This window comes from Callospermophilus lateralis (assembly GCF_048772815.1).
Source record: "Callospermophilus lateralis isolate mCalLat2 chromosome 17 unlocalized genomic scaffold, mCalLat2.hap1 SUPER_17_unloc_3, whole genome shotgun sequence".
NCBI lineage: Eukaryota > Metazoa > Chordata > Mammalia > Rodentia > Sciuridae > Callospermophilus > Callospermophilus lateralis.
The window spans coordinates 1,472,480-1,487,174 of record NW_027510161.1 but is presented as its reverse complement, the minus strand read 5'-3'; the positions used below and the strand labels follow the sequence as shown (position 1 = coordinate 1,487,174).

Below are 14,695 nucleotides of genomic sequence, written 5' to 3'. Positions count from 1 at the left end.
TAAGACCATACCCACTGGTTGCAGAATGTAGTAGGAAAAATTTATTTGAGATGAGATTATGTGAGTATCCCTTTCATTTGGGGTGGCCTAGGAAACTGTTTCACCATGCTGAGCTGTGCAGGCTCTCAGAGGCCATTGCAGCCATGATTCCAGGTGTTGGTAAAGATGGCACCCAGAGTGCTTCTCTTCCAGAAGCTCAAGAGTGTTGGTAAATATGGAACCCAGAGTGCTTCTCTTCCCAGAGCTCAGGTCCATGATGCACTGAATGGTGTGTGAACCATCACCTCCAATCCCTGCAAATGGCGCAAAATTTGAATGGCGCACCTCCAATCCCTGAAGTGTTGCGAACTATTGGCGAATGAAGAAGTAACAGCCCACTCACCCTGCTCCTCCTCATCCTGTGTTAAGCCCATAAATATCAACACCCTGTTTGTGCTCTCTCTCTCACTCTCCCCCTCTCCTCCCTCTCTCCCCTCTCCTCTCTCTCTTCCCCTCTCCTCTCTCTCTTTCCCCTCTCCTCTCTCTTCCCCATCTCCTCTCTCTTCTCTCTCTTACTTTACCTCTCTTACTCTCCCCCTCTTTTCCTCTCTCTCCTTCTCTCCTTCTCCTCCTCCTTCTTCTTCTTCTTCTTCTTCTTCTTCTTCTTCTTCTTCTTCTTCTTCTTCTTCTTCTTCTCTCTCTCTCTCTCTCTCTCTCTCTCTTTCTCCCCTGCTTATCTTCTGTGACTGGCCACTATGGTCCTGCTAATAAAATCTCAGACAAGTAAAGGGTTGTTTTGCCTTGTTGAGTTTTTGGAGCTTTTCCACCGTTCTTTACATTGGTGCCAAAACCAGGACAAGGATCCCTGTCACTCAAGGCAGAACCCCGTTCCCAAACTCCAAGCCCAACCATTCCTGTCGTAGTCCACTCCTCTGTTCGCCTGCCTGACATCCATCACCACTGAAGATTGGTGAGTTCCCCCATCCCATGAGCTTCTGAACCCAAACTCACCAGAATGAGGGAATTGGCCGTAGAGTGTCCGGCAATCCCTCAGGGTATTTTAGGGGGTAATGCACCCCACCCAGACCCATCAGGGTCACGGTGGACTGTGGGCGCTCTGCTAGGACACCCCTGGGAATCAAACACCTAGGACGTAGGATTAATTCTCTCTTTCTAACTCCTCCATCTGCCTTCACTCTTGGATAGGTTAGTGTAATTGCTACAGCCCGTCTCACCCAAGTCTGGAACTCCGTTCCTCCTGAAACTCCATTCCTCCCGGCACACCGGAACTCTGTTCCTGACTCTTTCGTTCCAGTTGAAAAACTTTCCTGATGTCAGGGTGCCATGGCCCCAGCCCTATTTGGGTCTTACAAATTGCACTTCTCTGGTGATGACCAGGTAATGCCCTCTGTATTTCTTCACGGTGGTCAGTCATTTTGGGGATGCCCACTTGATCCTCTGTTTGCCCCAGAGTTTCCAGGAAGCTCTTTCCAGCACGGGTTTTCTCTCTCTCTCTCCCTCTCTCTTACTCTTTCTCTGACTCCCATCTTGCCCTTCCAGCATGGGAAATTCCTTGTCCCTCCTGGGTGATTCTCCCTTGCAGTGCCTCTTAGATAATTTGAAAACCCTGAGCCTGGCCCCTGATATTAAACTGAAAAGGCTCATGAAATTCTGTCCCCAGGACTGGCCTACATACCCCTTAGACAACCAAAAGCTTTTGCCCACGTGTGGGTCTCTGGATCCTAATTTACTCTGGGATCTTTTAATTACTGTGAGCAATCAAAGAAGTGGAACTAGATTCCCTATGTGGAGGCTTTTTCCTTGCTTCAATCTCATCCAAATCTCTGCACCCAATGCAAGCCTCAACAGCTACTCCTTGCTCTCAAACCTCCTTCCACCTCTTCTCCACTCTCTGCCTCCACACCTTCTCCTCCTCCTTCCTCTTCTTTGCTCTCCATCTCCACTTTTGACCCAGCTGATGAACTGCCTCCATACCACTCTCCCCTGCCCTCAGCCCTGCTTTCCCCACTTTCACCTCCTCCCACTTCCCCATATTCTACATCTGTGGGTTCTTCTTTGGGCACTTCTCCTCCTCTTCATCCGGACACTTCTGCACAAATTCCTCCCACTTCCATTCCTTCCACCCAGGTCCCTCCACCTCAATTTAGTCCACCCACCACCTGTTCAGCCATCCGTTCATGCACTAATACAGCACCTAACTCACAAGTCACCACATCTCATCACCTGACTCAAACTTCACATGTTGTGGCCCCCCCTTTGGGAGGTCACCAGGCTGAATGGGATTTTAAGGGTTTATGTTTCTTTTTCTATGCTTGAACTTTCTGAAGTAGAAAAAAAAATGGAATCTTAAACTGCAAACCCTGTCTCTTATATTAAAGAGTTTCAATACTTAACTCAAGCCTATAACCTCACCTTTCATGATCTCTAGATGATTCTGTCCAATACTCTCCTCCCTGAGGAGGGGAGAAGGGTCTTGGACTAGGCTAGGGCCTATGCAGACCAGGTTCATCAGACTAATGCCCACCATCCCTTAGGGGCCCAGGTGGTTCCAGATAAGACCCCCATTGAGATTATAATGATCCCCAAGACCTGGGATGTAGGGACCACCTTATTACCTCTCTGATAGCTGGTCTAAAGGCAGGAGCAAAAAAGGATACTAACTTTGATAAACTCTAGGAAGTCATCCAGGAGAAAAATGAAAACCCCTTAGCCTTCCTAGACTGACTAACAAAGGCTTGCTTTCAGTACACTAACTTGGACCCTGAATCCCCAGATGAGAGGAAACTTCTTATGACCTATTTTTTCTCACAAAGCTACTCCGACATCCAGGCAAAGCTAAAAAATTAGAGAGGGGATTCTTGACTCCTCAGACTGAGGTGTTGCCACAGCCTTCAAGGTCTACCATAACAGAAATGAAAGAGCAAGACGCCAAAAATGCCAGATGTTGGACCAGGTGTTACAGGGCTGCTTCCAACCTATGGAAAGGGGGAGACAACAAACCCAACAATGAGGACCCCCTGGGCCCTGCTTTAAGTGTGGTGATGAAGGACATTAAGCTAGGGCTTGCCCTAACCCCAGGGCACCACCCAGACCGTGCCCAAATGCCAATGTCCTGGCCACTGGGGAATTGGACTGCCCCAATTCCTGGAGGAGAGCTGAGGTCAGTCACCCTGCCAGTGACTTGCTGGGCCTAGCAGCTGAGGATTGACTAGGCCCTGGGTCTTCTGTTCTGACCTATTCAATCACTGAGCAGGAACCCAGGGTGATTATCTGAGTGGATGGGTGTCCCATAAAATTTTTGGTAGACACCGGGGGCCATATTTTCAGTTCTGAGAGAGTTTTGGGGAACTACCTTTCCCTCTGAATTTCCTATTGTCAGGGTAGAAGGTCAAACCATCATCCTACACAGAACTCCTCCCCTCACTTGCTCCTTATCTGAGTTTTCCTTTTCACACCATTTTTTGGTTATGCCTCAGTGTCCAGTCCCCTTGCTGGGAAGGGATATATTATCCATCTTGAAGGCCTCCATAAGCCTTGGCCCCTCCCCAACCAATATGCTCTTCTCCTCCTCTTCCTTATACTCTCTGAGCTATGGAAGCAACAACATTTTTTGCTTCCAAATCCAGAGAATTCAGCTGCCTCCTTTCCGCTCAAAACAGAAGAATGGGTCTACTATTCTTCCCCAGGGGAAAGATTCCTCCCAACCCCAAAATGGGAAGGGCCATTACAGGTAGTCCTGTGCACACCCAATGCTGCAAAACTCCAACAGGAAGGAAAAAACTAACCCCCTGGATTCATATTTCTATGTTAAAACCAGCGGCAAGCCCTCCAGAGGACAATACCACCACAGCTCTCAGCCTTGCAGGACCCCCACAATCACCCAGATTTACTTGTGAGATATCCCCAGATAACCTTCTCAAGCTCCATTTTTCACAGTCAGGCACCACCCTTCATCCCATTCCAGAGAAAAACATATATAAGAATGGGCCTCCTAATAGGATCTAGGAACCCACAGCAACACAGTACACCCACTCTCTTTTTAGAAAGCAGCAATTGGCACAACAATCCTATTGGGACCTCTTCACAAACCCCATCAGCCTCTGTATTCTCTCAATACTGGCATCTCTATTTGGGGTCTTTTTATTCTGTGCCTTCCTTTCTTGCATTTTTAAAATTCCTTCAAGGACAAATTAACAAAATCTAATCAGCTCCTCCTCAGGGATTACCAGCAGATTGCCAACAAGCCAGACAACATGCACATCCAGTCATCCCAAGAAACCTCCACCAAGTGCTGAAAGATGAAGATACTGAATGACAACTCCATCGAAGGGCCATCTCTACCCCACCATGTCAAAAAAATAATCTCTTGGTTTTCAGTTTTATATATTCTAATCTGCCTTCTCCTAGGCATAGGCTTTTTCTACCAGCCCTACAGACTGGATGACATGCCAGAAATTAATGCTGTTTCTTTTCATAGTTGCAGGGCAGATTCATGGACTTCACCCCAGAGGAAATCCATGCCTTCAGTGCATGGATATGGGGCCTCCTTGCCCTTCTTTTCCAACCAACTTACCTCCCTCCCTCCCTCCCTTTAAATGATGCCCCTACTTAGCAGGTAGTAGCCAGATCGAGTACGAAGCCCCCAAACCAAAACAAAAAGGGAGGAATGTTGGTAAAGATGGTGACCAGAGTGCTTCTCTTCCAGGAGCTCAAGAGTGTTGGTAAAGATGGCACCCGAAGCACTTCTCTTCTGGTAGTTTAGGTCCATGACGCACTGAATGGTGTGCGAACTGTCACCTCCAATCCCTGTGAATGGTGCGAACTTTGAATGGCACACCTCCAATCCCTGAAGTGGTGCGAACTATCAGCCAATGAAGAAGTAACAGCCCATTTGCCTTGCTCCTCCTCATGCTGTGTTAAGCCCATAAATATCAACACCCTGTTGGTGCTCGCTCTCTTACTCTACCCCTCTTACTCTCTCTCCCTCTCCCCCCTCTCACTCTCCCCCTCTCCTCTCTCTCTTTCCCCTTTCTCTCTCTTCCCTCTCTCCTCTCTCTTCCCAGTCTCCTCTCTCCTCTCTCTCTCTCTCTTACTTTATCTCTCTTACTCTCTCCCTCTCTTACTCTCTCTCCCCCCTCTCTTCTCTCTCTCCCCCCCCCTTTCTCTTCTGTGACTGGCTACTATAATCCTGCCAATAAAATCTCAGACAGATAAATGGTTATTTTGGCTTGTTGAGTTTACGTAGCTTTTCCACCATTGTTTACACCAGGGGACCCAGGTATTATGCAAGCTTGCTAGAACTTGGGAGCCACCTACATTTTGCTGCTTCTGCAAGAAGACAGGGTGTAAAGTTAAGGAGTCAAGAAGGCTTCCACCAAGATTTCAAAGGAAGGCCTGGGTGGCCATCCACAGTGTAGCAAGGTTAAAATATCTGTGAGCTGCCCCTGAGTGGGTGATAAATAAAGCTATAAAGATGAACCCAAAGGGGAAATAGAGACTTTGGCATTAAGTTATGCCTGTAGGACTCCTGACTGAGAAACACTGCTGGCTGTGGAGAAAGCAAGGTTAACAAAGATGCCATAATCCCTGCAACCAGAAAGACTCTAGGAATGAGGTTCCTTTTGGTGCTCACATCTCACCAACATGTACCCCAGATGCTTCTCAATGTATCCTGCACAGTGAGGTATCAGGAAACTAAAGGGTGAACCAGCTGAGAAATTAAAAATCTGAAATAGTAAGAAATAAAAGCAAAAGAAGCAGAAAAATAGTTTCAAAAGGTGAAAGGGCTTATGGGTGGATCAGACCTGATGGGTCAGATCCCTAACAAAGGAAAAAATCTCAGGAATCCTTTATTAAATGAAAGCATATCAAAGAGATTTATTCTCTTGAAGTGTTCTTCAAGGTAAACAGAGCCAACAGGAACAGGCTAATTGAAACTTATCTATTTGCATGATATCTTCTTCTTGCTTGGGTAAGCTGCTGCCTCTAGGCTGTTTCCTTCACCCCAGGGCAGCAGGCATCTGAATTCAAAGCTATTGAATCCATAAATCCCACACCAGGCATGGAATCTGCCTCATTAACGGTGGCCACTGGCAAATGGGTGTGTCTTTCAGCACTTTTGTACTAAAAAAGCCCACAAGGGCAGTCTATCTGTCCAAGGCTATAGAGTTCAGAGTGGGGATTCATTTGTCACTCTTGACAGATGCTGAAGATGAAGCCACAGGAAAGTTTTCCCAGGCTGGGTTTTGCTCTTTTTATTGTCCCATCTTTTCTTTCTATTCCCCTATCCCTCCCTAATGGAATGAGAATGTTTATTTTTTGCCATTGTATGCATATGTATCTTACTTTTGATCATTAAAAGGACTCACAGCCAAAAGTTAGCCATGAATCTCAGATAAGATTTTGTTCGTGGACTTTTAGTCAATGCTGGAACTATTAACACTATAGGAACTCTTGAATACACATTATATGTGTTTTGCATTGTGAGATGGACATGACCTTTTGAGGGCCAGGAGTAGAATGTTATATTTTGGATATAATGTGTTCCACAAAAGGTCATGTGAGACAATGCAGAAATGTTCACAGGTGAAATTATTGAATTATGAGAAATTTAACATTATCAATGAATTTATTTGGTAGTGTTATGCTTGAATTCTGGAGCCCCCAAAGACTACCAGAGACCAAGATTCATGTAAGCAGCAAAGAGGTGTTTATTGCAAGCTAGCTCAGTTCTCCGCATGCACAGAGCAATGGGTGACACTGAGAGACCCCGAGCCCAGGGTTTGCAGCAGTTTTATAAAATCTTTGGGGAATGGTGGTTGCTAGGGAGTTGCTATGGGTTTATGGGTTCCAACCTAGCCTGACTGAGTCAGGGACACCTGACAGGGCAGATATCTTCTGCTATTTGTAGATAAACAAATCAGCAGGATGGGTATGTGCCTAGGAGTGCTCTGTGGGTCTTTTCAAGGACAAGGGTCAATCCCCCTTCCTTGTACAGGCTTTGCTCTGAGGTAGAGGCTAGTTTTTCAGTAGATAAATAATTTGAAAGAACTACTGTGACTGTGAGCAGGCTCAGCATAGCTGGTGGAGGTAGGTTATTGGGGATGTGCCCTTGGGGGTTGTAGCTTGTCCCCATGGTCTTTTTCTCTTTCTGTCCTTACATCCTGGCTGTAAAGGGGTGGGAAACTTCCCTCTTCTGAAGCCCTTTTGCAATGGTGTTCTACCTCATCTTGATTCCAAAGCAATGGAGTCAGGCAACCATGAACTGAACCTCTGAAACTTATGAGTGAAAATGAACTTTTATCCACAGAGTTGTTTTTGTCAGTTATTTTCATAAATGTGTCAAAAGTTGATATTAAAAAAAGAAAAAAAACTGTTTATTGATTAGAACTCATCTGGATAATTTTTCATTTTATATCACCCTTTAAAGATGTTGTTGAGAAAACTAAAGGAAAAGGCCCTGAAATGCACACAATGCAAGGTAGATGGAAGAAGAGAGTCCCAGAACTGGTGTTATGGTTTAGATATGATGTCCCCCAAAAGCGCACTTGTGAGACAATGAAAGAAGTTTTGGAAGAGAAATGACTAGGTATTGTAAGGGTCCGGCAGAGCGTCGGAGGGAGAGACCACAAGAGACTGGCTTCATGCAGTTGGCAGAAGGGGTTTTATTGATTCAGCATGCTGAGACTCCAGGCTCACTCAGGAAGATAGAGCAGCCCAGAGCCCAGAGCAGAGGTTAAGCAGAGCTTAAGTAAACTTTTTGGAGAGGGCGGGGGGCTTTGCATACATCAGAACAAATCATCATGAGGCGTGGGAAAATTGAACAACAACTCTGAGACCTGATTAGTACATTCATTGGCGGGAACAGACTGGACGGGGGTGATTGGCCACTTCTAAGCGGGGTACACATTTAAACTGATTGGTTTTGGGGCTTGGATGCCTACGTGCTGGGCTACTCAGAATTCCAAGTTATTAGACAACCAGAGGAGTCAGTGAGAATATTTACTGGGCAGTTCGGGTATTGTCCTAACAGCTACAGGGATTACAGGTTTTGGGGGTAGCAGAGGAACTTAACAATACTTGGTCTTTTACTTTTTAACCCAAGCCCTGCAGTTTAGAAACTTTACAATGTCCAGTCTTTTACACTTTAACTCAGGCTCTGTGGCTTAGAATCAGCTTAGAAATTTCACCTTTACAGGTATTAGCCTTAGCCTTATCAGTGAATTAATCCCTGGTGGAATTAACTAAGTGCCAACTGAAGGCAGATGGGATGTGGCAGGAGAAAGTAGTTCATTGGGAACGTGACTATGGGTATGTATTTTGTACCTGGAGAGTGGACTCCCTTTCTCTCTCTCTCTCTCTCTCTCTCTCTCTCTCTCTCTCCCTCCCTCCCTCCCTCCCTCCCTCCCTCCCTCTCTCTCTTTGCTTAATGATCACCATGTGAGCTGCTTAGACCTCTTGAAATCATGAGCCTTCAAATGAACTTTTTCTCCTCTACAATTGTTCTGGTTGTATCCTTTAGTCAGAGTGGTGAAAAAGCTGACTGAAACAACTGGCTAATCACATAATGAAATGTTTCACTTCTGAGCAAGTGCACTCTTTATTGTGGCATTCAAGAGCATTTTTAGTAAAATATACATTTTTAAATTTCTTCATTTTTGTTGAACCATGGCACAGAAAAAAGACCACCAACTCCAATTTTAAATCAAATTAAAGCAAGCTTGCACTGTGTACACAAGAAAAGCTGGCCACCAGCAACTGTCTCTCCCAAAACCAGACTAGAGATCAGCCTAGCTCTCTGGGAAGAAAAGGTTTATATAGCAAAAAAAGTTTCAAAGGCGGGTGTCTTGGGAACTTACAGCTTATAGGGTTCTGGTAAATGTAATACAAGGGCAGATAGCAGATTAATGATCTACATGGGATGATATTTCAAGGTAGGGGGTAAATTCAGATCCCAACATCAGAATTTATGAGATGTAACTGAGGTTTCAGAGAGGGTTATTATCTGGTCATGGGGCACCAGGATTTATGTGGCACCACTAAGGTTTTAGAGAGGGTTGTTATCTAGTCAATGAGACCCAGGCACTGAGTTCAGAGTATGGACAGGAATTTCAAGTAGGTTTAGAAATATCAGTAATTTATAGTAAAACAGAAATTAACTTTTAATGACTTTGTGAAAAGATGGCTCCCGATCTTAAAATGGAATTAGTCTGGGTTGATCAATTTTCATCCCTATGGCACAAATATAATGTAGTGAGCTCAATTACATGAAGTAAAAGTTCCCCCAGAATATAGTATAAGGTGCTCTTTGGAAAATAAACTAGTAAATTCTATATACAACATTAAAAATAATCAAATTTAAACCCCCATAAAAAATGTGTGAATTTGACCATAGTCAGAAAATTAGTAGCAAATGGAAAGACTCAATTGCACAATCCCTGAAAATCATATTGAGATGTCCACATGCACAGGTTATCATTATTCATAAAATGATCAAACCAGGTCAATGAATTACATGTTTCATCATAAGTATGATATATTTAGTATTATTTTACAAAGAAAATGTAAGAATTTTAGTAAAGAAGAGAATATAAATATTCCAGGGGTCATTTTGACTGACAACCTGTAGACAGAAATTATAAAACTGATGTTTCAGTCAGATTTTTCACTGCTATGACTAAAGGACCCAACCAGAACAATTATAGAGCAGAAAAAAATTTATTTGAGGGCTCATAGTTTCAAAGGTCTTAATCCATAGAAGGTCATTTCCATCACTCAGGACTCAAGGTGAGGTTGAACATCATGGCTAGAGAGTGTGACAGAGGGCTCCCCACCACACCACAATAAAGATTTCTGGAGAGAATCCCAACCCACGCCCACCCTGAGAGTTACCCCCATGATGGGGTTACTTATTCACCAAAGCATGGCTCCATAGCTTGACATCAGGGTACATATAAGCTTGAGGCTGCCACTCCATGAAACTGGGATATTGCCACTTCCATCAAGGGACAACAATAATGACCTGGTAAGACATCACCAAGGTCCCTGTGGGCATGGCTGCAACCAGAGGTTTCTCTATTAGGGGTGCTAACAGTTATCCTATTGCTGCAATAACAGGAAGTCTTGCATGGGGTTTGCCTATCTCTTGTTTCTCCTACTAACAACTAACTTCTTCTTATTACCCTCTCAATATCATATAATCAAATACCTCCATATTCTCACATCCTATATCATAAACATCTCAGCCAACCCCCCAGTTCCCCTTTCTACCATCAGAAACTGTAATCCATTATGCAAACCTATTGAGTATATGGTAGAAGATAACCAAACTCATCATTTCTGAATATAGTGACAAAACTGTAAATTTAAAAATAGAAGCTAACTGATATATGGCTGCATTTGGGTACATTCAGTGCTTTAATATTGATCTCTCCCTTAAAAGTGAAATGTTGGTAGGCTGTAGGGACACTATAAGACAATAGGACAGAAACTATAATACCTTGAATCTACACTGCAAGAGAGGACAATACGTAGACATCATGAAAAAGAAGGGGAAAAGGTGCCCCAAACAAACCAAGATACTACAACAATAGAATGCATAGGTAGCTCAATAGGCAAAATGTCATAGAAAGAGTTTAGAATATACATAACAAAAATGATTTGAGAATTAAAGAATGACCTAAGTGAGCAGGTGCATGCAAAAATCAATCACTCCAACAAAGAGATAAGAGAAGAAATACAGTTTACCATAGATCACACCAACAGAGAGATGAGAGCAAATACAGGTTGCAAGATATTACTTCAAGAAAGAAATAGAGATACTGGGAAAAAAACCCAGAAATCCTTGAAATTAATGAATCAATAAGCCAATTAAAAAACTCTATAGATAGCATCACCAACAGGCTAGATCATTTGAAAGACAGGACCTCAGACAGGACCTCTGCACTACAGAACATTCTTGGCAAAATATTCCATGAAGAGGAAAATAAAAACAACAATGAAAATGTGCAAAGAGAAGAATTACAATAAAGAAAAATCAACCAAATGAGAAACCAAGTCAAGTTAAATACCAAAAATAAACAAAAATGACAGGTAATTCAAATTATGTCTCAATAGTAACCCTAAATGTTAATGACCTAAACTCATCAGTCAAAATACATAGGCTGGTATATTGGATTTTTTAAAAAAGACCCAACAATATGTTCCCTCAAGAGACTTGTCTCACAGGAAAAGACACCCACATACTGAAAGTGAAAGGTTGTGATAAAAATACACCATTCACATGGTCTACATAAACAAGCAGGGATTTTCATCCTCATATCAATTAAAATAGAATTCAAGCTAAAGTTAATTAAAAGGGATAAAGATGAACATTTCATACTTCTTTCAACAAGACATACAGTTATAAATATATATGCCCCCCAAAATGGAGCCTCTATGTTCATTAATCAAACTCTTCTCAACTTCAAGAGTCAAATAGCCCACAGTACAATAATTCTGAGTAATTTTGACACACCATGTTCACCAGTGGATATCTTCCAAACAAAAGATAAGCAAAAAAACAATAAAACTCAATAATACAATCAACAACTTGGACTTAACTGACATATATAGAGTATATTATCTATCAATAAGGGAATACACATTCTTCTCAGCAGCACATGGATCCTTCTCTAAAATAGACCATATAGTATGACACAAAGTAAATCTTAGTAAATATAAAAAAGTAGACATACTACCTTGCATTCTATCAGACCACAATGGAATAAAATTAGAAATCAATGATAAAATAAAAATAAAAGTTACTCCAACACCTGGAGTTTAATAACATGCCATTGAAAGAACAATGGTTGCAAAGATATCAAGGAGGAGATTTAAAAATTCTTAAAGGCAAATGGAAACAAAAATGCAACATATCAAAATCTCTGGGACACAAGAAGGCAGTTATAAGAGAAACATTCACTGCATGGAGTTCATTCCTTACAAGAAGAAAAAGTCAACAAATAAATGACCTAACATTACACCTCAAAATCCTAGAAAAAGAAGAACAATTCAACCCCCCAAATCAGTAAAAGATAAGAAATAATTAAAATCAGAGCTGAAATCAATGAAACTGAAACAAAAGAAACAATTGAAAAAATTGACAAAACAAAAAGTTGGTTCTTGGAAAAAATAAATAAAATTGATAAGCCATTAGCCATGCTAATGAAGAGAAGGAGAGAAAACACTAAAATTAATAACATCCATGATGAAAAAGGAAATATTATGATGGACACTAAAGAAATACAGCAGGTAATTAGAAATAATTTCAAAACTGTGTACTCCAATAAAATAGAAAATACCAAAGGGATTAACAAATTTCTAGAGGCATATGTTATGCCCAAACTAAAACCAGGTGAAATACACAATTTAAACAAATTAATTTAAAGCAAAAAAATAGAGGACACCATCGGAAGATTACCTACCAAGAAAATCCCAGGACCATATGGACACAAAGCTGAGTTATATAAGACCTTTAAAGAAGAACTAGTACCAATAATTTTCAAACTATTCCATGAAATAGAAAAAGATGGAACACTTCCAAACACATCCTATGAAGCCAGTATCACCCTGATTCCAAAACCAGACAAAGGCACATCAAAGAAAGAAAACTTCAGACTAATATCTCTAATGAATATGTATGCAAAAATTCTCAATAAAATTCTGGAAAATCGAATACAAAAGTATATCAAAAAATTAGTGCACCATGATCAAGTAGGGGTCATTCCAGGGATGTAAGGTTGGTTCAACATGCAGAAATCAATAAATGTAATTCGTTACATCAATAGACTCAAAGATAAAAATCATATGATCATCTCAATAGATGCAGAAAAAGCATTTGATAAAATACAGCATCCTTTCATGCTCAAAACCCTAGAAAAACTAGGGATAACAGGAACATTCCTCAACAATTCCTCAATTGTAAAGGCAATCTATGCTAAGCCCCATGCCAACATCATTCTAAATGAAAAAAAAAATGAAAGCATTCCCTCTAAAAACTATAACAAGACAGGGATGCCCTCTATCACTACTTTTATTTAACATAGTTCTTGAAACTCTAGCCAGAGCAATCAGATAAATGAAAGAAATTAAAGGGATATGGATAGGAAAAGAAGAACTCAGATTATCACTATTTGCAGACAAGATGATCCTATACTTGGAAAACCCAAAAAGTTCCACCAGAAAACATCTATAACTAATAAATAAATTCAGCAAAGTAGCTGGATATAAAAGCAACACCCATAAATTAAAGGTATTTCTGTACATCACTGACAAATCCTCAGAAAGAGAAACTAGTAAAACCACCCAATTTACAATAGCCTAAAATAAAATAAAATAAAATAAAATATTTGGGAATAAACTTAATAGCTGAAAGACCTATACAATGAAAACTACAATATACTAAAGAAAGAAATTAAAGAAGACCTTAGAAGATGAAAAGCTCCACCTTGCTCTTGAATAGGCAGAATTAATATTGTCAAAATGACCATATTACCAAAAGCACTATACAGATTCAATGCAAGACCAGTCAAAATCCCAATAACATTTCTCATAGAAATAGAAAAAGCAATCATGAAATTCATATTGAATAGCAAAAGCAATCTTTAGCAAGAAGAGTAAAGCTGGCGGCATTACTATTCCAGACCTAAAACTATACTACAAAGTAATAGTAACAAAAACAGCATGATATTGGCACCAAAATAGACCTGTAGACCAATGGTACAGAATAGGGGTCACAGAGTCTAACCACATAACTGAAGTTATTGTATATTAGACAAAAACATATTGTTTGGCACATATTGTATATGTGCCCAAAACATACATTGGAGAAAAGATACTCTCTTCAACAAGTGGTGCTGGGAAAAGAGGAATCCATATGTAACAAAATGAAATTAAATTTTTACCTCTCACCATGCACAAAACTCAATTTAAAGTGGATCAAGGACCTAGGAATTAAACCAGAGACCTTGTGCCTAATGGAAGAAAAACTAGGCCCAAATCTCCATCATGTTGGAATAGACCCCAATTTCCTTAACAAGACTCCTATACCACAAGAATTAAAACCAAGAATCAATAAATAGGATGGATTCAAACTCGAAAGCTTTTACTTAGCAAAAGAAACATTCAGCAAGGTGAAAAGAGAGCCTACAGATTGGGAGCAAATTTTTACCACAAGCACTACAAAATAAGGCTAAGTGGTCGAGTGTCATTGAGTTCAGTCCCCAGTACCCCCCTCAAAAAATTATAAATATTATATATCTTGAGAAAAAATTTAAAAACACAGCAAAACAAAACTTATAGGATATGTCAAGGGAAGTCCCAAAAGAACATTTAGAACTAAAAATACCTATATTAAGGGGGAAAAACTCAAATTAACAACTTTATAACTTAAAGAACTGGAAAAGAATAGATGAACTCTTGATAGGGCAGAGGGTGGGAGGAGAAGAGAGGGGGCAGGGGGTTAGCAATGATGGTGGAATGTGATGGACATCATTATCCAAAGTACATGTATGAAGATATGAATTGGTGTGAACATACTTTATATCCAAAGATATGAAAAATTGTTCTCTATATGTGTAAAAAGAATTGCAATGTATTCCACTGTCATATATTTAAAAATAAAATCAATTAAATATTTTTAAAAAAAGAACTGGAA

General features: G+C 40.9%; 1 long non-coding RNA gene across 1 annotated transcript; it reads left to right on the top strand.

Moving 5' to 3' along the window:
- The first annotated feature begins 714 nt into the window (after window positions 1-714).
- On the top strand, window positions 715-4,764 carry LOC143639882 (uncharacterized). Its single transcript, XR_013154810.1, has 3 exons — window positions 715-949; window positions 1,186-1,377; window positions 4,706-4,764. It is a non-coding gene; the product is annotated as an uncharacterized LOC143639882 (long non-coding RNA).
- The last annotated feature ends 9,931 nt before the right edge of the window (window positions 4,765-14,695 follow it).